The sequence below is a fragment of the Strigops habroptila genome, chromosome 1 (assembly GCF_004027225.2).
Source record: "Strigops habroptila isolate Jane chromosome 1, bStrHab1.2.pri, whole genome shotgun sequence".
Lineage (NCBI taxonomy): Eukaryota > Metazoa > Chordata > Aves > Psittaciformes > Psittacidae > Strigops > Strigops habroptila.
Genome location: NC_044277.2, coordinates 73724767 through 73748158, shown reverse-complemented (window position 1 = coordinate 73748158; position 23392 = coordinate 73724767). Strand labels below are relative to the sequence as shown.

The window sequence follows — 23392 nt, the reverse complement described above, 5'->3', positions numbered from 1 at the left end:
TGGGGGGGGGTGATATATTTATTTTGTTTAGATTTTTGGTGGTGTTTTTTAGCTGACATTCATCCGAACACTGTGGACCTTTGAAATTTTATTTTCATGTTCTGTCCTTGAAAAGCAATCACTTCCTCGATTTTGAATTATTTCACCAGTCATGACGAAATTATTTCTACTTCTTTCATACATTAAGAGCATATTTTTTATTCATTTTTGCTAACTTCTTATTTTGTACTGTTACAGCATACTTCTCCTCTGCTTTTAATTACAGAATTCCACAAACAGATACTTTGATCATAATGTTTTTATTTCTATTCATTGCTATCTCAGGGTTAGTGCTTCATTACATCAATGCTCTCCAAGTTGTTAAAACAAAGCAATCACTCCTCTCACATATTGTGCAAACTAAAGAGACTTCACTGACAAAATGTTGTAAAGCAAATAGAGGTAAGAGGTTGGTGAATAGTGTAAACCTGCTGTGGTTGCCCAGGGATTGAACTCAATACTGATGCTTTACCTGTGAGACCAGCCTACTTGTTCAGCTTCTGCTTGCCTGATAGTTGATAAGTTTGGCGTGAAATGAGATTTGTTCTATGTATTGTGTTCAGCTTTCAGGAAGCAGGATGCTGCATGTGTGTGCTTAGAGGGGTTTACTTGTTTGTTTTCTGGGAATTTTTAAGTAGAAATTACTCTGAAGCAAGTATATCAGGACATCTAATCAGGATTAATAACAGACCTTTTATTTTTCTCTCACGATCCCACCTCCACATTCAGTCTACAGCATGTCATAATCTCTAGTATTTAACATCTCCTTCCATTATTTGTGGTACTTCCTCTACAGGGTTCACAAACCACATTCATACTGAGTTATCTTCTATAATCTCTTAACACTACTTATTGACATCACAAAAAAATCTTTACAGTTGAATTTGGAGAGTATAAGCATGGTTTGTAATGCCATGAATTAGACTATGGTAGCCTTTTCTGTGCTCTGATTATTATTTTTTATTGAAAGTTTTATTTCCTTCCCAAGTTTGCAAATTTCCTTTAGGAAAGTAAGGTTATCTTGTGACATTGAGCTGTCTTAATATAATGTGCCATTCAAAATACTGGGTAAATTATGGTTAATAAGCTTGGACAACCTCAATTTTTTAATATTTTATTAATTCTTAAAGAATATGTGAAACAAAGATGAATTTTTAAAAGGTGGGAAAAATCTGTTGAAAATAATTACCTGATAAATGTATTTATGTAGCAGACTTGTAATGGCTGTACAATGCTGCTCAGATTTAAGTTATTTATGGTGTGATTCTGGGGAATTGTACTTCATAACTGCAATACAAATTTGCTGCAGTTTAAAAAAAGTCCAAACATGCCAATATGACAGAGAAGTTATAATTCCTGAACCATTTCAGCTGTGATCATTATGTGTTCTTTTCTTTGGCTTTCATGACTGAACTTCAAAGGAATAGTCATAACAATCATTATTGCTCTTGTTCCTGAATATTTTTTGGCAAATAGGGCATATTATATAGCTGATTTTCAGAACGCTAAACACCTGGAGTGGTCAAGAATTTCAGCTTACATTGTAGGTGGTCCATTTTTGTGAATATTACAGTTTGACATACGCTATGATGCCTTAGCTGTTGTTTTGGAAAGAAAGACTCAAAAGGGTCCTCTTCAGGTTAGTCACTCAAGTGTCCTTCTGCCTAAACAGAGTTGACATCCTATTTATCTTTCCTCTTTACAGTTTTTGTATGTGTATTGTATTCTTGTGTTGACAAACCCTAGCTCACAAACTAGAATTTCCCCCTTAAGGTAACCTTTTTGAAAGGTGAATTTTCCAACTGTATATACAATAGAATTCCATAAGTTAAATTGAGTTGTCTGGGGCTTTTTAATGTGCCTATAAAGCTTTCTTTTCAGTGGTGCTGTGGTTCCGTTCTGGCTGACAAATTCTTACTGAAATCTGCCACAGAATGAAATACTTCTTTCTGCTGCTGCTAAGCAGCTCATAAATCGGTGTTGAGGCATCTGGCAAATATGTCATAAAGCTCACGAAAATCCGGAGTCACCTGTAGTGAACTACAAAACAAACAGAAAAACCTTTTTCTAAATGGCCAGAAGTTTCTTTCTAGACTTCATTGAATTGACCAATCTGTTTTGCTTTTCACACAGATTTATTTCTTTTTTCTCCTTCTCCATCACTTTGGAATTGTACCATGTGTCTCTAGGCCAAGAGAGCAGCCATATTCATCTTTCTCCTTCCCAAAATTAAACTACGCTCAGACAAAGACATGGTAAAACTGGCCTGTTTAGTACTGGCACTAGATAATCCAGAACCCAGGTTTCCCTCCTTGGGTGCACTGCCCAGATGCATTCCTGGTCCCAGTCAGATGACTCTGATTTTACACCTGCCTTTCAGGACCCTTGTGTGCATGAAATAGTACCCACTCTATATTGCTCCCAAAGAATGTACCCCAAGTTCATTGGCCTTTTCTCTCTCCCAGCCGTGCCACAGCTGAGGGAAATGTTGCTGTGGGTCTTGAAAAGATCCACTACGGATATTGCCTGTTTTGTTCTTTGGTTTCAGCAGTCTAGGCTGCTGCATTCCTTGTCCCTTTGGTATCCCAGCATCTTCTTGCTTCTTTTCACATGCTCTGTAAGCATTTTGGAAGGCTTCTCTTTCCTTGAATCAGGTTCTATCTCTGCTAAGCTTCTCCACAGGGCCGTTATCTTTTCCCCCTAGCTCCGCTAGATGCCTCTGAGTTGGTCAAAAATCAGATTTGTTTGCTTTTGATCATTCACTTAGATAAAAGATTATCACTTTTGTCCCACAGGTCCTCCAAGAGCTTTGTCGATGACCTCAGTGCAGTTAGATCAATCCCATGTGCCTTCCTTCTTATCTCTCTCTCAATAAAAAAGGGGGGAGGAGGGAGAAGTAGCGTAACAAAACCACCCTTCTGTGTCCCTCGGCACGATACAGGTGCCTTAATCTGAGGATATGGCATTTTTCTCCCTCTCCAGGAAGGTCATTTTTAATCTGCAGACCTGCTGCTTCTGGCAGTGCCATTGCAGGATGTCAGCCAGGCCAGCACCTGGTGCCAGAGCTGTTCCACCATCTTCCACAGTGAGCGCACCTACAGACTTTATTCTCTAAAGACACACTTTGTTGGAATGAGGTCCAAAAATTGATAACTTAGAAAATGGGTTTTTTTTCTTTAGAGGAAACTTGGGCAGTTGGGCAGGGCAGAAGAGCTTAAAAGAAATTCATCCCTGGTAAACAGCACCTTTGCAGGGTGAATTGTTTCCTTGCAATGTGCTCCAGCAACCCTTAGTGGCTTTCTGATTCAGACACCTTCAATGCAGTCCTCTGGGCTTCTAGGAAACTCTCTGTGGATCATCTGAACATGCACTGTAGACCTGTGTCCTACTTCAGACAAACTCTTCTTCCCTAGAGTCTTCCAGCCAGCACCAGTGCAGCAGCCTCCCTTCTTGCTATTCCCATTCCCCACTCTGCATGTGAGAAGGCTTTCTGAACCGAGCTTCCCTGTTCAATCGTGGGGAACAAGCCAGTTTCATATTTCTTTTATCTGAAACACAGCCAGCAGTTTTCCTCTCTACTGGCATCCATGACCTCTTTAACCAAAAAGAATATGAAATGTACAGTTAATTGAAAACTATCTGACTTGTTATTTTACCTACACAAGCAGGTACAGACTGTCTGTTACTGAAATTTTTAAAGGATGAATCTGTGTCCCCAAACTTTGCATTTGCATTGTTCTTGTATATGCACGGCATTTACATTTGATTTTCAGTGACAATTATTGCAGCATATTAAAGTGCAGAAGGTGGTCTTTCAGAAGCGTTAAGCTGCTATTTCAAGCTGCCCCAAATGAGAAGTTTGTCACTATTCATGTACAGCAGAATATGTACAATATAGGATTTACCCTATTGCATTTCATACTGTCTAGTGGTAGGTCCACAGCGTATGGCCGTTGGAGTGTGTGCAGAGCTGGAGGTAAAATATGTAAAATTTCAGTGCACAGTTTTGGGCTTCAGGTCTTTCTATCAGTTTTCTCTTATCCTGACAGTGGTTTCTAATGCTATTCTGGGTCAATGTTGATTGAGAGAATATTGTGCTAGTAATTCAAGAGCACCATTCTTTCTCTTGGCCTTTTGGCCTGTATTTTTGTGATTAAATAAAAGATGACTGGAACTATTTTGATCACTCATCCTTGAAAATAAAAGGAGGACAGTTCCACCTAAAGGCTTTTTGTTGACTTCTTGTCCTGTGTCGGAAGATACATCCTTATGTATCTCTTCCCTTAAAATGTGTAGAGAACCCATGTTTCTGTTCAGGCGTCTAGATCGTAGGGAGTTTCATGGGATAAATTTAAGTGTATCAATATGTAAGACTATTGGGGCTATTGCTGTACAAACATGATTCAGATGAGTGACGTTAGTGGTACAATTTCTGCCGCCTTCACAAGATTTTGAGTCAAGTCCTGAAATAGAGCCTGTAGTAGGGGTCATTTTTTAATAATTGTTCCTGAGTTGCTGTCTACAAGGTGTCAGTACTGAATTATTCTCAATTCACTACTGATCTGTTGGTAATGCAGTTATAAGATATACACAGAATTCAAGGATAACATATCAGTTACATTATTAATTAATATGTGTTGAAACCTGCTTCATCTTGCTAGGTGTCTAAAAGTTCATTGTCCAGTGTAAGATACCTGTATTGGACTCCCTTTTATGCAGCTGAGAAAGACTTCCAGAAAGTGATTTATTTTTTCTAATGTGTGATATAATGGATCTCCCCCTCTATTACTGTCTCGTCATTGCTGAGTAATGAAAAAATTCTAGGCAATGTGTAAATTGCCACTGAGTGTATGCCTTGCCAGCTCATGAGCAGTGTGGATCTATTTGGGTGCCTGAAACAAGTGGTCTTTGTTTCAGAGTTTTATTGCTAAACTTGAGAAAGTTTGATTGAAATATATATAAGGAGTTCACAACCCTAATGAACTGTTAGACTCAGAGAATAATTCAGGTTGGAAGGAATCTCAGGAGGTCATCTTGCCCAGCCTTGTACTCAGATCAGGGTCAGGTATGTTATTTCAAAGTGTGATATTGATTCACATTTAGAAAGATTTTCTTTCAGCTGCTAGGCTGAAAATACGTCAGAAACAAGTATTTGCAGTCTCACAGCAGAACGTGACTCTTCTGGAGCAGAAATAAATATGTGCGGTTCTCTTATCTTAGAAAATGGCCACATTTTAAGGCCATAACTTTGTTTCAGTATTAGTAATGAATCCAAGCGAAAACATTGTTCAGTTTTGTAGTTACAAAAACAGCAGCTGTAAGAAATTCTAAGTCCTGGTAATGCACGTTGATAGAGAATATGGGAGTGGGTTGGTAGATGATTAAATCAAGTATGCAGCTTTCGTCCCACTTAAGAGCGTCTACATGCAGTTTTCTCTCCTTTTTAAGTGTGAGCACTTCTGAATTTCTCACACATATATCTGCAAGGATCTGAAAAAGAGAGCTCTAGTTTTTTGATTGAATTTTTAATTGACTTATAAAGTATCTTAGTCACCGAAATGTAAAATTGACATAAATTTACAATGCACAAGGTGCCAGAAAGCATTAATCAGGAATCATAGACATTTGTTCGTAAGAAGGTGAAGACAGAATGTATGTTTAATCTGTGTCATTTTTTATTGCACTTCATTTGTTATGTTTAATAGTTGAGCTGTGCTAAACCTGTATTGCAGTGAGGAGATAGATACCTGAATAAAAAGAGGCTGTCATCAAGAAGTTGATATGGAAGATATGGTCATGCATTAATAGTTGGTATTCCTTACTCTATATCACAAAACCATAAAATAGTTAGGGTTGGCAAAGACCTTAAGATCACCTAGTTCCAACCCCCCAGCCATGGGCAGGGACGCCTCACCCTAGACCATGAAGAGAAAGATGTTAGTTAAGGTGGTAAATGCATATTTAAACTTTGATGGTTTGTAACACCTATGTGGCAAAATCCAGACTCCCTGGTTTCTAGTGCTTTATACATAAGTTAGCTGAGAATTTAAACTGATAGAAGTTTAAATGTTAAATTTTTTTTCCATTACAGTGTAAAAGCCTGTGTCAAGGAGATTTTGACTTTTCATGTACCTTCAGCCACTTACGCATTGCCTTTTGCTCAAGTTTATCTCAAAACATACTGGTGACAAGCAGACCTGGTAGTTATGGAGGTTAGGAAAGGTTTTCTTCCTCAGTCATTTCTTATTAAATAACATTCTCAAGAGAAGACATTTAGGGGGAAAAACAGGATTGGTAAAACTGAATTCTAATTTTTAATATCAGAGTCAAGATCAGGTATTTTAAAGACTGAATCAAGTCTTACATCTGAACGTCCCTGTTGCCTAAGTATGTCTGCCTGGATTTGGAGGGATTTTTCTCTACTGTTAACAGTCAGAAAAAATGGCGTTTCAGCTAAGCAGGTAGGCTTCTGCTGTGGACAGTAGAGAGAAAATGAGTGTTCATCCCACTTACCTCTGTCACCTAAAGTGTTGCATGCTATGGTGTGTGAGAACCTAGAGAAGTAGCCAGAGACTCTATGGCTGAATTCTGGGTGACTGAAGGTAAGCAAATAGTATCCTATCAGAATTTGTTCTGATAATGCAGAACAGCTACTGCCCTGCTCCCATTTAATTAGCTTAGTAGATTTCGCAAGGGCAATTAGTGAATAAGCTCTGCAGTTTCTCACTGTCACTCAAAACAATGGAAATAACTGTATACAGGCTCAGGTCAAAGACAGTGAGGAACACCACTTTCACAGATCTGTTTTTCATTGTAATGCCAAGTCAAAGAATCACACAGCATTTCATTCCATGAAATAAGATCAAGATTCCTCACAAATACTAACCACAACACAGCCCTAGATCAGCTCTTCCTCACAGTACAATAACCTGTGGGGAAACGCCTGGAAAACGCCTGTATTTCTGTTTTAAATACCAGTTTCAAGAGAATCATCTTCAGTATTGCACCCTGACATCTTATGTAGATGATAGCGGTAGTTTTAAATTATGCTATATAATGGTTTAAAGTTTATAAACCTTAAAGTCTTTATTATAGGTTTTATAAGTTTGTATTCACATTCAGTATTACTTCAAATTAAATTCTGAGTGCAAGTCATAAAAGTTGCAAAACCTTGTGGAGGTGGCCCAGGAAAGCCTACATTCAGTGTGATCGCCAAAACAAACACCACCAAAACTAACAAGCAGCCAACAGATGTGCCTTTTCACTTCATTGATGAGCATTTCACACATATGAAAGTGTCCCAACCTGCACTATACTTTTAATTTGAGATAAACAATTTAAGATAAAAAGTTTGAATCTGTTCTGCACAAGGTAGAAAGCAATTACGCTGTAACTGTATCCACTTTTCTCACTCATAAGATTGACATTTCAAACAATTCAATATTAATTTTCATCTCTGTTTCTCAGTATGTTGATACTGAGAAGTGCTACTTATCTTTTGAAGATTTGGAGTTCTGAAGTAAAAAGTGCATATAATTCAGTCACATATTCTGTAAAACATACAAAGGTAGAAATGCAAATGTCTCAAAATGACAAAGTGATTTTAAAAGTACTTTTAAATCCATGAGGAATTATCCTAAATCTACAAAGTGGTTTTGAAAATCCAAATTTTGTGATAGCCTTATATTAACAGATAAGTGTATCAAAACGGATGTTTCCAGCCTGTTCTGTTACAAGCTTCAATTCATGGAACTGAGCTAGTTTTCTCCTATGTAAGATGCAAAGTAACCTTTTCTCCTGAAATCATTATCAACTTCAGCGATTTTCAAATGATAGTAATTACATATATGGCATTTCTTACTAAAAGCACTGTTCTTTGAAGAAACTAGAACTCCTATCCTATTCATGACACATGAGAGTAAAACATGGAAGGTGAATTAGCACTTGATAGAAAAAAGCAACATCCTTTTCTTCTTGCATGTGAAGACCCTGGGAATGGGGCTGGGGCACTGTAGTTGCAAAGGATGTTGGAGGTGGAGCTGAGAAATGGAAAAATGTGTGTAGGTTAAATTTATGCTATCTGTAGATTGCTTCTAGACATCTTAATAGTACTTTTCTTTGTGCATCTACATCCTTGCACTCTCTAAATTGGTGCAGTTGTTCTTGCGAAATCTCATACAATCCTAGTTCCTGAGTTAGATGCTCACAGGGTGAAGTGTAAGTACACAATGTCCTTTTACCCACATGTGGCTTTTCAGACAGACTTCTGTTTCAGTATCCCCAAACTCATCTTCTGCATGTTTCAGAGTGCTGGTTGCTTAAAAAAGGAGAATATTAAGGACAAAACCTAAACACCCTTCACAAAGGTGACATAGAAAATTCAAGTTGCAGAGACATAAAAGATTGCTATGCCCCTGCACAGGAGGACTATGCTGACATGGGTTTGTTGAGCCTTGAGAAGAGAAGACCTACAGGAGACCTTACAACCATCTTCCAGTACTTGAAGGGTGGCTACAAAGAGGATGGAGACTCCCTTTTTACAAGGAGTCACATGGAAAAGAGGAGGGGTGATGGGCACAAGTTACGCCTGAGGAGATTTCGATTGAAATCAAGAGGAAAATTTTTCACAATGAGAACAATCAGTCATTGGAATAATCTCCCTAGGAAAGTGGTGGATTCCTCAACACTTGTAAGATTTGGCTGGACAGGGTGCTGGGCCATCTAGTCTAGGTCATGGTTTGCCAAGAAAGGTTGGACCAGATGATCCCTGAGGTTCCTTCCCACCTGGTATTCTGTGATTCTATGATGTAGCTAACACAGAAGTAAAATACCTGTGGATATGCAACACAGATATTTGTCACCATCCATTACATAAATATTTGCACCATAAAACGTCTCATTTTCTCAGGATAAAAATACGACAAAGGTAAAAGATACCGGTGTCGGTGTTCAAAGAATGCAGTATTAGGAAACAGTATGGTTGTCCGGATTCTTAGAACTGGCATTCTAACTAAATCTCAGTGCAGTTAAATTGAATTTAGTTTTTCTTTCCACTCCTGACCATTAGGTGCTTATACAACATTGCTGGTCGTTAGCAGTTGCCCCAGTATACACAGAAGGTGGTTGCATTTCTTTGTTGGGTTATATGCATTCTGTGCCAAAATGCAGATGATCCTAGTATTAGTTTAGTCTTAAGAGTTATGAAAGGGGAACTCAGTCTTGTACTCATTGGTTTCTGCATGACATCTTTAATTGACTCTGTTTTCTTACAGAATAGTTGTTCTTCATGAAGTACTTCGATGTAGGATTTGCTTGCTTATAAGAACTAAGTCAATCACACTAGTTGTTTCCATCATTTACTATTGGGTTTAGTATTACAGGCTCTTGTTTAAGATAACATTATTAAAACTTCAAATATCCTTTTGATTACAGAAAGCAGAATAATGGTCTTTTACTGCAGCCTGTACAAATGAATTCTTGCATTTCCTCATGAATGTTGCATCTTTATGTGCATGTAGTATCTCCAAGAAGGCACTGTCCAGGACTGGCTGGAAGCACTGTCACTATGTGTTAGCTTTCTGGGGTTCTTTTGGATACTAGCTGATAAATCAGCTTGCACCCCGATTTAACAAGCAAATTTTTAAAAATCCAAATCTGCTGTTTTATGCTTATAACTGCTGTGATTGAATAGCAGTAGTTTTGTAATATGCAGTTATGAAATATTAAAAGGGTAACAAATTCTCATCATCTGAGATAAGTGAGGAAATAATCAATTTGCTGAGGGGCCTTATTATCATAATTCCATAAGGTAAGACTGTGATTCTGATACTTAATATCTCAATGGGCTCAATTAAACAAAAATAAAGAAATATAGTTTTCTTCCCAAGGAAAGCCTAGAGAACCCTTAGAATCAGCTTCAAAGCCCCATTGATCTCTCCATGGCATCTCTATGAAATTATTTGAAATCTGGTATTACTGATACAATCTTTAGTATTATTATGTTTTTCATTTTCCTTTTGCTTCCTCATGTGGCTGCGGTATGGAAGAGATCGTGCAAACTTGAAAAAGATACAGTGACTGCCCCCTAGAGTTAAAAATTTTGTATATGTATAGTGAATAATACTTTATAATGATAGATTAGACTTCAGGAATTGATCTAAGCACTTACATGCATTATTGCTTAAACCCATACTTTTTGTGCGGAAATGTAAAGTGTAGTGCAAATGGAAAGATTGGGTTAAGACAAAAGAATACAGTGCTTTATTAAAGCTTACAGTTGAAGGATTTTTTTTTTTTATTATTTTTTTTTTAAGAAACTTGGTAATTCAGTATTTTAGATATGATCACTCCTATGTTCCAGACTGAAGATTTTGAACAAGCCTAATCAGAGAACTACCTCCAAAGAGATGATTTTGAGAATTTTCATTAGATTGCAGAGCCCTACCCTACAGAAAGAAATGGAAATCTACCTTGGTGCTGGTGCATTATAAACCCTGATGAATGTACATGGAAGGAATCACCAGTAAAATTCAAGAGTTACTTTGTGGGCAGTCTTAACTGTTAAGTAATTGCTAACAATCTGGGATACATATACTATGAAATTCATGTGGATACTAAATGATCTTGTGCCAGTTTACCTCCTTTTAGTTCATGTAAGTCTAAAAAGTTAACTGAGTAACTTCAGAAAATGTATTTAAAAAATAAGCTCGCTTCCTCAGTTTGTAAGGAAGGTTTCAGTCTGCCAGAGCAACACGAGACAGAATTTGGTCTTACTGAATTGACTGGGCTTGGAAGGGACCTCTAGAGGTCAGCTAGTCCAACCTTCTGCTAAATGGAGGTCCCATAAGAGCAGATTGCTCAGACCTTGTCCAGTTGATGAAGGGATGGAGATTCCTGAACTTCCTTGCACAATCTTTTGCATTGTTTAACCACCCTCATAGTAAAAATTCTCTTCCTTTTATCAGTTGAAATTTCCTGTGATCCAGCTTGTCTTTTGCTTCTTTTTCTTAGACTCTGTAACCGTAAGACGAGCCTGACTCCATCTTCTCTGTACCATTCCATTAAGCAGTTGTAGACAACAGTTACGGTCTCTCCTTAACCTTCTTTTAAGGTCTAGAAAATGCAGTTCTTCTATGCTGTGTGTTCCAGCCCCTTCAGTCTTTGTTCCAGTATTGCAATGTCTTTCTTGTTCTGGGGAGACCTAAACAGGATGAGATACTCGAGATGCAGTGTAGAGGCAGAATGATGTGAGTCTAGAGGGTGAATTGTTTCTGTGATTGGTTGGCCGGGCTGTCTAATACAGCCCAGGATGTGGTTGGCTGCCTTTGCTGCAAGGGCACGTTGTGGACTTACGCTCAACTTGTCCACCAGAACCCGTAGGTTTTGGAGGTTTTTTGAAAACCTGCTTTCCAACTGGTTGACCCTGGCCTTGTGTTGGTGCAGGGGGTTATTTCATCTTGAGTGTGAGACTTTGCATTTGCCTTTGTTGAACTTCAAGGTTCCTGTCTAGCTGTCTATCTGAATAGCAGTCCTGCCCTCCAGTATGTTGACCACTCCTCCCAACGTCACAGTGTCCACAGTCTTTCTGAGAATGCTTTCTATATCCTATCATTCATGTTGTTAATGAAGATGTAAAACAGTATTGCCCCCAGTATCACCACCTGTGGGATGCCACTAGTAGCCATCTGCCGGTTGGATTTGTACTGCCGAACACCATCTTTTGAGCCCAGGAGTCCAGCCAGTTTGCCACCTACAATATCATCCACTTACCTGGTCAAAATCTCAGTGAGGATGCTATAGTGAGTAAAAGAAGTGCATAAGCTGACATATTTGTTATTTCATGCCATGCAGAGGAAACTCTGTAATTCCTAGATTAGAAGTGGATAAATACAATTTAAATGTGTTTAATCTCAGTAACATCATTGCATATACTTGTTACTTCAGGACAAGTTTCACCAAATTTTAAAATACAGTTTCAGTGTGACAGTGTGTAAGGACCAGGGTCAAATCATCTTACTGTGAAATCAAGGTCATAATAGGATAGTTGCCACTAAATTCACTTAGACACAGAACTTTGCTTTATTTGCCAGAGAGGGAATTATAATAATAACAGAAAACATTGTGGTTTTAGTAAGGCACTGTACTTGCAGATTTTAAAAGAGAGATACTGTGGAACCTTTTTAACTGTGTCTTTGGAATTGGTTACTTTAAAATCAGTGGAAATAAATGAAGTTTCCCTAGTTTTCGGTAACAAGGCCTATTATTAATCTCAGTAACCACATGTAAACCAGTAGATTCTGACTGATCTGATATGTAATTATATAGCAATAACATAAATTTTAAATTACTGGAGATAAATGGAAAAAATGGTTATTGTAAGAAATATAATCACAAACACTCTAACGTCCAAAGACATTTTCATTCTCTCATTTATTGTAACTTTCTTCAGCTTCACCTCTGTATATCATCAGCAAAATTATCCCCATATTAAATTGACATAGTGTCTTTAATCCTTATATATATGAATATATATACACAGACATTACATGTGTGTGTGTTTGTATATAGGTATGTACATAGGTAACAATTCGGCATTTTACCTGCACCAAAGAGGAAGAGAGGCTGTGTTAGGGAGTACACATAATACAGAAAGGTATTCTTCATTCATTCATTTAAACTTCATTCATTCATTTGAACTTCATTCATTTAAAAACATATATTATAGCATACAATTGCAGCAACCACAATACAATCTTGTAGCTTAATCTTACTCTCTTGGAAGCTAAAAGGATTTTTTCCATCAGGTTCATGAGAAGCAGGATTCTACTCAGAGTAGCAAAGCAACGTTGTTAAGATAGAATGAGTAGGCTGCAAAGGTGCTAATCATCATAACAATGTCAAACAATGGTGAGGTCTACTTTAAATCAGTTAGTTAAGTATGAGAGAAGAGACAGTGAAAATACTGCCAGTTTTTACCATGCTAATAACATCTGGGTAGAATTTTTAGATGCCGGATGGTGCATTAAGAACTGAATTTCTATTTTCAGTCAAGACGTAGGTTCTAAGCAGACTGTTTTAAAGGGACTAATAGTTTATTCTGAAAAATAGAGTTGAATGGCAGTTAAGTCACTTTGGTCCTTTCAAAATGTTGCATTTTCCTCAGTAACTGTATATAATAGAAATAAATTCATGTTAAACATATTACATTAAACACTTCCTTTTTTTAATAGTGGAATTTCTATTTTCACTCCAGAATTAGAGGTTCTCAGTTGATTGAGTTAGCATGTTTAGGAAATTAGAGTTTCCTCACTTAAGACATGGTAACTCACCCTGAGGCAGTCAGTGGCAGAAGATATTCTTGCTCCTAGGCTCCCTCCAGTCTCTCATTAACACATCACACCTATAGTCAAACCACTTGTGTGTGTCAGGGCTGCCTGACTTATCAGTCAAAATGAGCTGAGTGAGCAAAGAATTACTCTTTCCTTTCACAGACAAACTTTTGTTAAACAGAAAAAGCTCCCAACCAGTCATGTGAGCAGCCAACCGCAGGGGTGGAGAACTCTGACTTCGCTCAGAAGTGCTTGTGAGGCTCAGAATGTGGTCGTTATCGGATAAATTTTCACACTTGCATACTAGATGTCTGCCTGTGCCCTGAAAGTTGTTCCATTTTGTTAGAATCCAGCCACAAAAAAAAAAAAAAAAAAAAAAAAAAAAAAGATAAGGTAATTCCTTCATGTCTTTACTAGAAAATTAGAATAACAAAACATATAAGCTGCTTTCCTCTGCCAGACAACAGCAAGGTCCTTTGAAATGTGATGATATCAGATAGGCTGGCAAGCTGGCATGTATAATTTCCCTATATAGCTATTAAATCTTAGCAGTTAAAGGTGTTATCCTCTGTTGTACAATACTGTACTGCAATGTCTAAATCAAGCCCCGAAGAAAAGGCCATGTCTCCTTCTCTCTTTTGAGCCACTAACAATCTGAGATACCAAGTACAGCACAAGCAAAGCCTTTGAGACGGGGGGTTCTGAGGATGGATTTTTGTGCATTATCCGCTGTAGTTAAATCTGTTCTTCTGCCTTGGGATTGAATATGTATATGCCTTATACTCAAGAGCTCAGCCTTTTCCTAGGGAGACTAAATTCATTTCATTCACTCATAGCCCTATTTAAGCATCTTTCATTCACTGGGACTTTTCTGATAAGCTATCCTCAGCTTACAGAAACTTCAAAGCCAAGGCAAAGTTATTTAAAAAAAAAAGAAAAAGAGAACTGCACCTTTAGTTCAAGCTTCAAACAAGACAAAAATTGATTAAGAATCAGAGATTAGCTTAGTTGTAACCATTTCTACATTCTTAGGGAAATCAAATGTTGTCTCTTCCATTACCATTTTTATTCTAAAATCTATTTCAAATTTAAGAGGTCAGTAGCTATTAGCCTGGCAATATTAATAAGATGCTGCAATTAGGAGCCCCGTGGCTAGAGATTTGTTGTAGAGTTGCCACCAAAGTAAACAAAGTAAGAGAATTAAATGGTTTAAAAAGCAAACACAACAAAATCCCATCAGGAAGTTGGAAGAGTTAATTTGTTCTCTTAAGTTTTTTCAGTGATTCCCAAGGAGGAAAACCATGAAGTCTTAGCTGGTTTCTTGAGTTGGTCATTGGCCTGTCTTGACTTGGTTTCCATAACTATGAATGAATAATCATGTGTCTTTGTCATTGTCAGGGGCAATTAATGTGCAGAAAATGCCTAGACATCATCAGCTAAAAGGCATTGTAAAAGGAGCATCATTATTTCAAAATTGATGAGAGTACTTTCAGAAGCAGTGGTACTAATTTGAAAGTTAGAATGACATGAACTTTATTACCAGTCCTGGGGCACAGCCGAGATTAAATTGCAGCAGGAACCCAAGAGAAAGCATCCAAGGTGTTCACACACTAATCTTGCTGGAAAGAGCAGCACTCTTGAGTATTGGCTCTTCAGTGTGTGCAAACTCTTGGAGGATTGGTGAGTCAGAGCACAGAGCAGGCACTTGCTCTGTCTGGCAATGGCAGAAGCCAGGATTGCCAAGTCACCTGAAGGCTGTGAACAAAGATAAAGAATATCAAAGAATGGTTTGGGTTGGAAATTCCTTAAGATCATCTATTTTCAGCCCACCTACCATGGGCAGGGACACCGCCCAGTAGACCAGGTTGCTCAAGGTCCTGTCCAGGCAATATTCCCTGGATTATGAGGAGGGAGTAGAAGGAGATAAGACGTCTCCAATTTCTGCTTCTCCTGATCCTGAAAGAAAGGAAGCAGACAACAGGGAGAGTAAGAAAAAAAAGATGGTGGTCAAATGAACTTGGAGAATTGTGAAGTGGTAAAGTGTTAAGGAAAACAGATTCAGAGACCTGGATTAAGGTTGCTGGATCTGCCATTTTTCTCATCTCGCTTCTTTTCTTGGATCACTTTTTTCCTTTTCTTCCAAATACCAGGAAGTTAAGTCGTTCATTCCTTTTGCAGTATCGTGTTACCTTATCTTCCAACCAGTGTGTTTCACACATTCACAAGCTAAAAGGGTGCTTCATGTAAGAATATTTATGGGGCCCCTGAACCACAGAGAGTGAAGGTCTCAAATTATTATGATCCTGAAGAAGACAAAGAGTTTTGTTGAAAGCTTTGATCACAGGAGTTTTGAAAATAAGCTGTCTGTGCAGGTTCCTGCCAGCCGTCATTCTGAGTCCACTGATGCAATACGTTAGCAGTATTGGCTGAACTTCACCAATTATTCTAAGGGAAACCAGCTGATGCTGAGCCAATGGATAGGCCTGTCATTGAAAAGCACTATGAGCCAATCCCTCAAATTACAAGCCCTCCTCCTACTCCTTTAATACAGTGTATGCAACCTCAGTCAGTTAGTAGTCCTGTCCTGTCTCTCCCAGCATAAGCCTGCACTTCCTGAAGTTAACTCTGTGCCTGACCCTCCTCCACCACAGAATAAGCCAGCAATTTTCAGATCCTCTAGAGAAAACACTGTGCAGTCCAGTTTTTATCCTCAGAAATACTGACAAAGGCCTGTTAAAGGAACTAATAGATTCAGAAAACAGTCACTCCTTCATACAACTGTTTTACAATAAAACCTTACACCAGTGCTGCAAGGCCCTTGGAGCACAAGTTTGAAAGTCTTAAACCCAAACATAATCTCTTGACAAATTAAGCTCAACAGAAATCAGAGAAGCCATCAAAATCTTCCAGTTCTTGTCAACCAGTTTTGAAAGCACACAGTTCATTGCAGCCTTCTGAGTTTGACAGTGGAATGGATACCTTCAGTGTACAGGTTCAGCAAGCCTAAATATCAACCCAGTAATATTACTGCTGTGCCTAAAGCCATTCCTGTAAGCCCTTCAGCACTTGAGGATGAGAAGGAAGACTATGGACACTGTTGCAGCAACAGCAAGTGGTGTATTTAACAGCAGTGATGGTGTATTGAGCTCCCTAGAGACTGGAGTTAGCATTTTTATACCACAAGGAGCCATTCCGGAGGGAAGAGAGCAAGAAATCTGTTTCAAAGTCTGCAGAGACAACAGTATACTTCCACCTTTGGACAAAGAGAAAGGTGAAACTCTTTTTAGCCCCTTGGTAATGTGTGGGCCTCATGGGCTAAAATTCTGAAGGCAATTGAGCTGTGCCTGCCATATTGTGACCTCAAAACATGACAAAACAAGTCTTTTACTGGGGATCCAAACTATCTTGTTGGAGCAAACTGTGTCAGTCCTAATTGATGACTTATTAAGTCATCTGACTGAGTAAATAATGTGAAACAGATGGAACTTACATATAAATTGGTGCATTTTACTTCAAGGCAAGAAAGAGAAGCTTGCAAGTGTAAATTCAGAACTACTCCATTTCTTTAAAATCTGAACCATTTCTTTAAAATCTGCTGATTTTAGACACTTGACTAGCGATTTTCTTTGATCCAGTTCTTTAAGTAGGCCATACGAAGACCTCATCCTGAATGTCATGGAACCCTGAGTATGTTCATGGGCCCTGCTTTTTCTGTCTTGATTATCTGCAGCCAACAATAGAATCCATATATCTGGTCATTCGTGAAGATGATCAGTAAGAACAATGCCACGGCAGTACAGTACCACAAAGAAGACAGCATTATACCTTGGTTGATGATTGAAGAGGTACAGGTGGAGTAGTTGAATGTATTATTGGAGCTGAGATAGCTGTCAATTTGGTCTGTCTTCCTAACTATTTTTGTTACTTTGATTTGGACTCATTCTAGTTGTTCCATTTCTTTCCTGGCATTAAGCATTCAGACTAGTTGTGGTATTCCTCTATAAGCTTTGCACAGAGTAACATATTATCTATATATTCTGCCAGGAATAATTGTTAATACACTCTTGTATAAATGTCTTTTTCACAACAACTCATCTTGTAACGCATGTCTATCTCATGATTTGGCTTTCTGATCATTTTCACAGTTATTACTCTTCAGGTTGTTCTTCATTGGGTATTTCTGTGGATAATCATCTCCTGCTTGTGTATAATACCTGTTTGCCTTTAGTGAATGCCATCTTGCTAATTCAAGATAATTGAATTCAGGCCTCAGACATTTTTCAGCCCCTGTCCTCTCTTTCACCATCCATACCATAGACTGTGACACTGGATGGATATAAACCCAGGATAGAAGATTGTCTACAGAACTTCATATATTTACTACAGAATTAATTTGACACATGCTTCTATTTCATTGATGAACCATTGCTGACTGTTCTGAGTAGCACCATCTAGACATTTTTCATCCTACTTGCAGCAGTTTCTGCTAGCTTTCTCATGAGAGTGTTATGTGAGACTACTCGTGTACACTTTACTGATGTCAAGACAAGTGAGATTCACAAGTATTCCTCCATGAGACCTTCTGCTACAGGGTATTTTCTTTTAACTACAAAATGCACAAATATACCATATTTTACTGCTGCATTTGCATTTTAATAGGTGCAAAGTACTAGTAGGTTACCAAAAAAATCCAGCAATCAACTCTTGAAACCTTACATGGGACCCCATGTTACTGCTGTCATGATTTTGAATAGCCTGCTCTTTGTTTCTTGGTTCTTTCTGTGGTGTTCTTCATTCCTGCAGGCTGTATGCCTGCAAGGATAAAGACTAACATCCTGAGAGTAAAATGCAGCTGCTCTAGCAGTGTATTCCTTCCAGGGACATAACCTTGTGCCCACTTTTCTCCCAAATTACAAAATGTTTGAAAAGTAGCATTGTTTCAACTGCTGTGACAAAAGAAGAGAAGCATAGGTTTTTGAGATAGTTAAAATATGGATTAATTTAAAATCTTAATGTACTAGTGGTTTGTGTTGAAGAAAGATTTGGATTTTAAAGGCACCTGCAGCTGCGTAGTGGTATGTGCACGTACCAGTAGGAAACCATATTAATTTCTATTCCTGTTCTATCAATAAATGCGTATTTTCTGCTCTGCAGTAGCTAATCTTTATGCTTGCATACCCTTGCTGCCTTCATGTCTCAGAATATATTCATATCACAAATAGTGCAGTCCATTGTGGTATTTGTGTAGGTGAAATTCTGTTTAAAAATTGTACTGGAAGAAGAGACTAGACGTCTGTGCACACATGAAGAGACACATTCATAATATTTAAGTATTTATTTCATTATGAATAGTAGCCTTTTTAGCAGGAGAGCAGCAAAGGCACTCTACGTGCCATCCAGTGTATTATGTCAGCTGTACCAGATATAATACAGGTAGTTTTAAACAGTCTTCTATTGATACGCAGTTGTCTCTTGTGATCTTTTTGTGTTGCATTGGTTTTGCATTTGCTTTGGGCAGGGAGGTTGGACTAGATAAACTCCAGATGTCTTTTCCAACCTCAGTTATTCTGATTCTAAATGTAATTATGAAATTTGTATTAATACAAACATTTTTTCATGTGTATCTAAACCCAAATACTGCTATGAATTATAAGGAGAGCATTATCTGCCTCAGTCTCTGAAAGGAAAAATAATTCCAGGACAAAGAGAACTTCAACATAAATGACAGATTTATCTACTTTAATTTGTTTTAAGAAAAGGATTTCATAGCTCAGGTTCCAAGATACTCTCCAGAATGTTTACTTTTAATATTTGAAATAGATATGTACTGAGGATGTATTTCAGCCATTTTCAAAGATAAAGAGTATGCGTGACAATAAAACCAGAAGCTAAGGAATATCCAATAGAATATCACATAATTGGTAAGAGTGTGCTTTATGTATTAATGATTTTTAAAGACTTTTCAGTATGGTTTGCCTGCTATAAGTTTCATACAACATGACTGCAAATATTTTTATATTGCTGATTATAATAGATAAGGAGCTCATGGTTAAAGGAATGCGTGGCTGCACAATATTGCTGTTAACTTTATCTCACTCAAAAGCTGATATGCCAATACTAATATTATTTTTCTTCCCCTCATTTTTTTCACAAAAGTTTCATATAACTGAGTGGAATTGTTTTGAAGAGTAGGGCTATGATATTTAAGATCCACTGAGTTCAGTGATGCCATTTTAATAGATATTTAGCATAATCGTCAAAGGGAAGACCAGTGCCATTTGCTAGTGCATTACGTCAGATCCATCGCTATCTTCCAGCTGCTTTACACTGGATTTGATTCATAGGCAGGAAATTTAATTGGGTGTTTCTGCTAAGTTAAATAAGCTGAGAACCAGCTTGTGCTGCAGAAACATCATGGCTAACAGGAGGAAAATCTTTAGTTATGTTTGCTTAAGACAGTGATAAATGATGCTTTACCTCAGTGCTCCTGCTCAGCTTTATGAGAGCAAGATCATGCAAAAAAGATGTGATTTTTTTTTTGACAAGTATAAATATTTCTTGTGGCATTTTTTTTTTACCAGATTGTTCATTATTGTTTATTATTACAATATTTAGTTATTGAATAGGGTGAGGGGGTTAAGTTTGCCTTTTGGGGAGAGGGATAAGGCTTTGGAGTTAGATAAGGGCTTTGGGTGAGGGTTGGAGGTTCTGCATAGGGTTTATGGTATACAGTTAGGGTTAGCAGTTGGGGGCTGAGTTTGGAATAGCAGTCAGGGCTAAGGTAAGGTTAGGGGCAGCAGCATAAGGCTAGTGACCAGGGCAAGGAGTTAGGGTGAGGATAAGATAAAGTGTTAGGGTTTCAGTCTTTGCTTTGTGATAGGGCTTGGTGTTAGGTATTACAGAAGGGTGCTGGGGTAAAGGTTCGGGATTGGGTTGCAAGGGATTATGGTTAGTGGTCAGAATTAGGGTAAGGGCTTAAAAATGTGGTCTCACATTCACTGTACCAGCTACATTGTGTCATTGCTTTAATTGCCAAGAAAAATAAAAACAAATCCAGAAGTCAGCAGCGTGCCCTGGCAGCAAAATGGGCCAACAGCCTCCTGGACTATGTTAGAACTGTTACCAACAGGTCAGCAGCAGAGATTGTTCCTCTCTACTCAGCACTAGCGATGCCACATCTGGAGTACTGGGTCCACTTCTGGGCTCGCAAGTATGAGAGAGACATGGAAAGGATGATTATGGGGCTAGAGCATCTGTCCCATGAAGAGAAGCTGAGAGAGCAGAGACTGTTTAACGTAGAGAAGAAGAGGCTCAAAGGGCTCTTATTCATGTGTCTAAATGCCTGATGGAAGGGTGTAAAGAGGGCAGAGCCAAACTCTACTTGGTGATGCCCAGTGTCAGGACAGGGGCTTATGAACACAAAGTGAAATATAGGGAAATCCATCTCAACATAAGAAAACACTAAACTGACCCTACTTTGAGCAGACAGGTTGGACTAGATGATCTCTAGGGGATCCTAACAAACTCAAGTGTTCTATGATTTATAAAGAAATTATTTGCATCAGGTTTCATTTCCTTTATTTGTACCAGAATTATCAAGGTCCATGGTCAAGCATGACTAGGCTAGGCACTTCATTCGTGCCTAGTTGTGCCTCGGTTTTATGCTCTTAGCCTTTTGAGGAAAAGGAGCAGAGGCAGGCTGATTTTTCTAACGTCTCTAACTTAGTCTTTTAATTAATCAGTAAGTGACCCTGTTAGTTTATGGCTGTCCTTGCATTTTATTCAAGATACAGGCTCTGGATTTCCTTTTCTTCTCAAAATCCCGAGAAGTCCTCTGCAACCCTAAGAAAGATAAAAAAGCTCCTAGTCCAAGTTTATAGATTTTGCAGCATAAGGCAGTAATTCAGCTCCATGTACCAAAATAATGTGCAGTGGTGGTGGTGTTTAGAGTTCACCTGCTGTTTGGTAGATCTAACGTGCAACATGAAGAAAATAAATTGCCTCATTACTTACTCCTCTCAGGAGAAAAGTTACAGGATCTCTTAGATTGTGTGCTACTCAGGGTGCTCTTAAAGTGGTATGTTTTATACATTATTTGGATTTCATAACTCAGGATTATTCTAGCAAATAATCAGAGTGCTAATTTTAATTAGAGGAAAATACTTCTATTAGCATGAGTATATGCAAAGTCAGATATTTGTGTGCAAAATTTTTCAAGGTGACACAACAACGGTTGCGCTCACAAAGGGAACATGATATTCTGCAAATTCAATTTATCATTTGCAGTGGAGCAGTCTATGAAGAAATAGTTTACCTTTGGGAATATTGTCCTCTGAATCTCCTGTGGTTGAGAGGTCAGTTTTTTGTATCTGACCTTTCTCCTCTTCTGCTTTACTGCGAGCATCTATTTTTCAGCTTTGCTTTTTTTGTTGTTGTTTCTAGCACTTCAAACCTGATCTGCCATCCTTCCCCTGCAATGCAGTGTACTTTATATTCTGCCATGTTGCAAGGAAGTAGCAAGGCTGCAGAGTACATTTAAATTTTGCACTCTGACTCCACCCTCGTCTTTCAGAGCACCCTGATCATTTAGAATAAGGAGTGTGGAGCCAGGGCACCAGCTGCTGTCAGATTCTTCTTTTCCCTGTGTCTGAGGAGAGGAGAAGACTTTTGGAAGACTTGCCCCATTCTCCCCCTCTCTTTGGAAGCAGCAGATATCAGCCAGCATTGCAGGGGTCTGAGAGAGATGAGCTTGAAGGATCTGAGAGGTTAAGGGTTTTACCTTAAGCAGATCTCCTCTGTCCAACTTGATCTCCAAGAGAGAGATCAAGTCTAGTACATCAAGTCTAAAGTGTAGACTTCCTGACTTTTGCCATGTAGGCAATTGCATCCCCATGGAGGTAAGAGAAGGAAACTGAGTGAGCGCACAGTCCTGAGAATCCTCCCTCTGTGTGTTACTCAGATGTAGGTGAGCAGCTGTGACTTAAAAAAGCAATGATACAGTGGCACTGAGCAAGCTCAGATGGATGTCTGGAGGCAACATTTCTTTGAGGGCCACTAGAGAAATGACTTGGATCAGCTACTAGCCTGAAGATGCCACCTGGCGCTGTTACCTTGAAAGAAGCAGCAGTAGCACTACCCTGAAACAAAGTCATATTAGGAACCCTTTGACTCCCCCTCCTGAGGGAGCACAAACAGAACTGTGCTGTAGTAGACCTGTACTCTGATGGAGGAGTCAGGAGTAGGATTCATCTGTTGTCACAATTTCTTTAAGCACAGCTAATAATGAATTGTACAACTAAAAAGAGGTGAGGAAGTTTTTTATGAGAAATGTAAAAACTAGTCATGTTGTAGTTGAAACAGAAAAAAAATACATTAGTTAAGAATGTTTTTAGATGCATGTTTGCCCTTCCCATGAGAACACAAAGCGTATTTTCACTCTGCACCATATCCTTGCTTACACACCTACTGTATTCAGGCCTTAAATTGTAGTAGTTTCAGGTGAATTAAAATATAAAACTACACTATGGTTTGGTCTTTTCTAATGACTCTCTTGCTAAGAACACAAAGCATTCTGTCAAGAATAGGAATTAAACTGAGTCATGACATTAGTATTATATGCAAAATTAATTGACCTCTAAAAAATAACTATTAAAAATGTGTACCTGTCCACGTTCTGAATGACTGGTGTAAGAGACCCCATTTCTAATAAAGGTACCTATAGCTTCATTACTACGGCAGACCCTAGTATGGTCTGGTTTAGTTACACTGGTACATTTGCAGTTTAACAGATGGACACTGTGTCTTCATGAGGTATTTACTAACAAGTCCAAATTGCAGGCAAAAAAAGCAAACACTGTATAATACCTTTACCCTTTCACAGATAAATTCTCTTGACATTTTAAAAAATATTTTTAAACAGCACTTTTTCTGTTGGTATTCTTTTACTTGTTCTTTTTTTTTTTCCCCTTCTGTCCTTCTCTCAGACATTGACATCTGTGAAGGTAGTGTATGGTTTCACTGAGCCT

General features: G+C 38.3%; 1 protein-coding gene across 7 annotated transcripts in view; it reads left to right on the top strand.

Annotated features, from left to right (window-relative positions):
* Positions 1-23392, top strand: part of CTNND2 (catenin delta 2) — a 530492-nt gene that overhangs the window by 453348 nt on the left and 53752 nt on the right. The window lies entirely within an intron of this gene.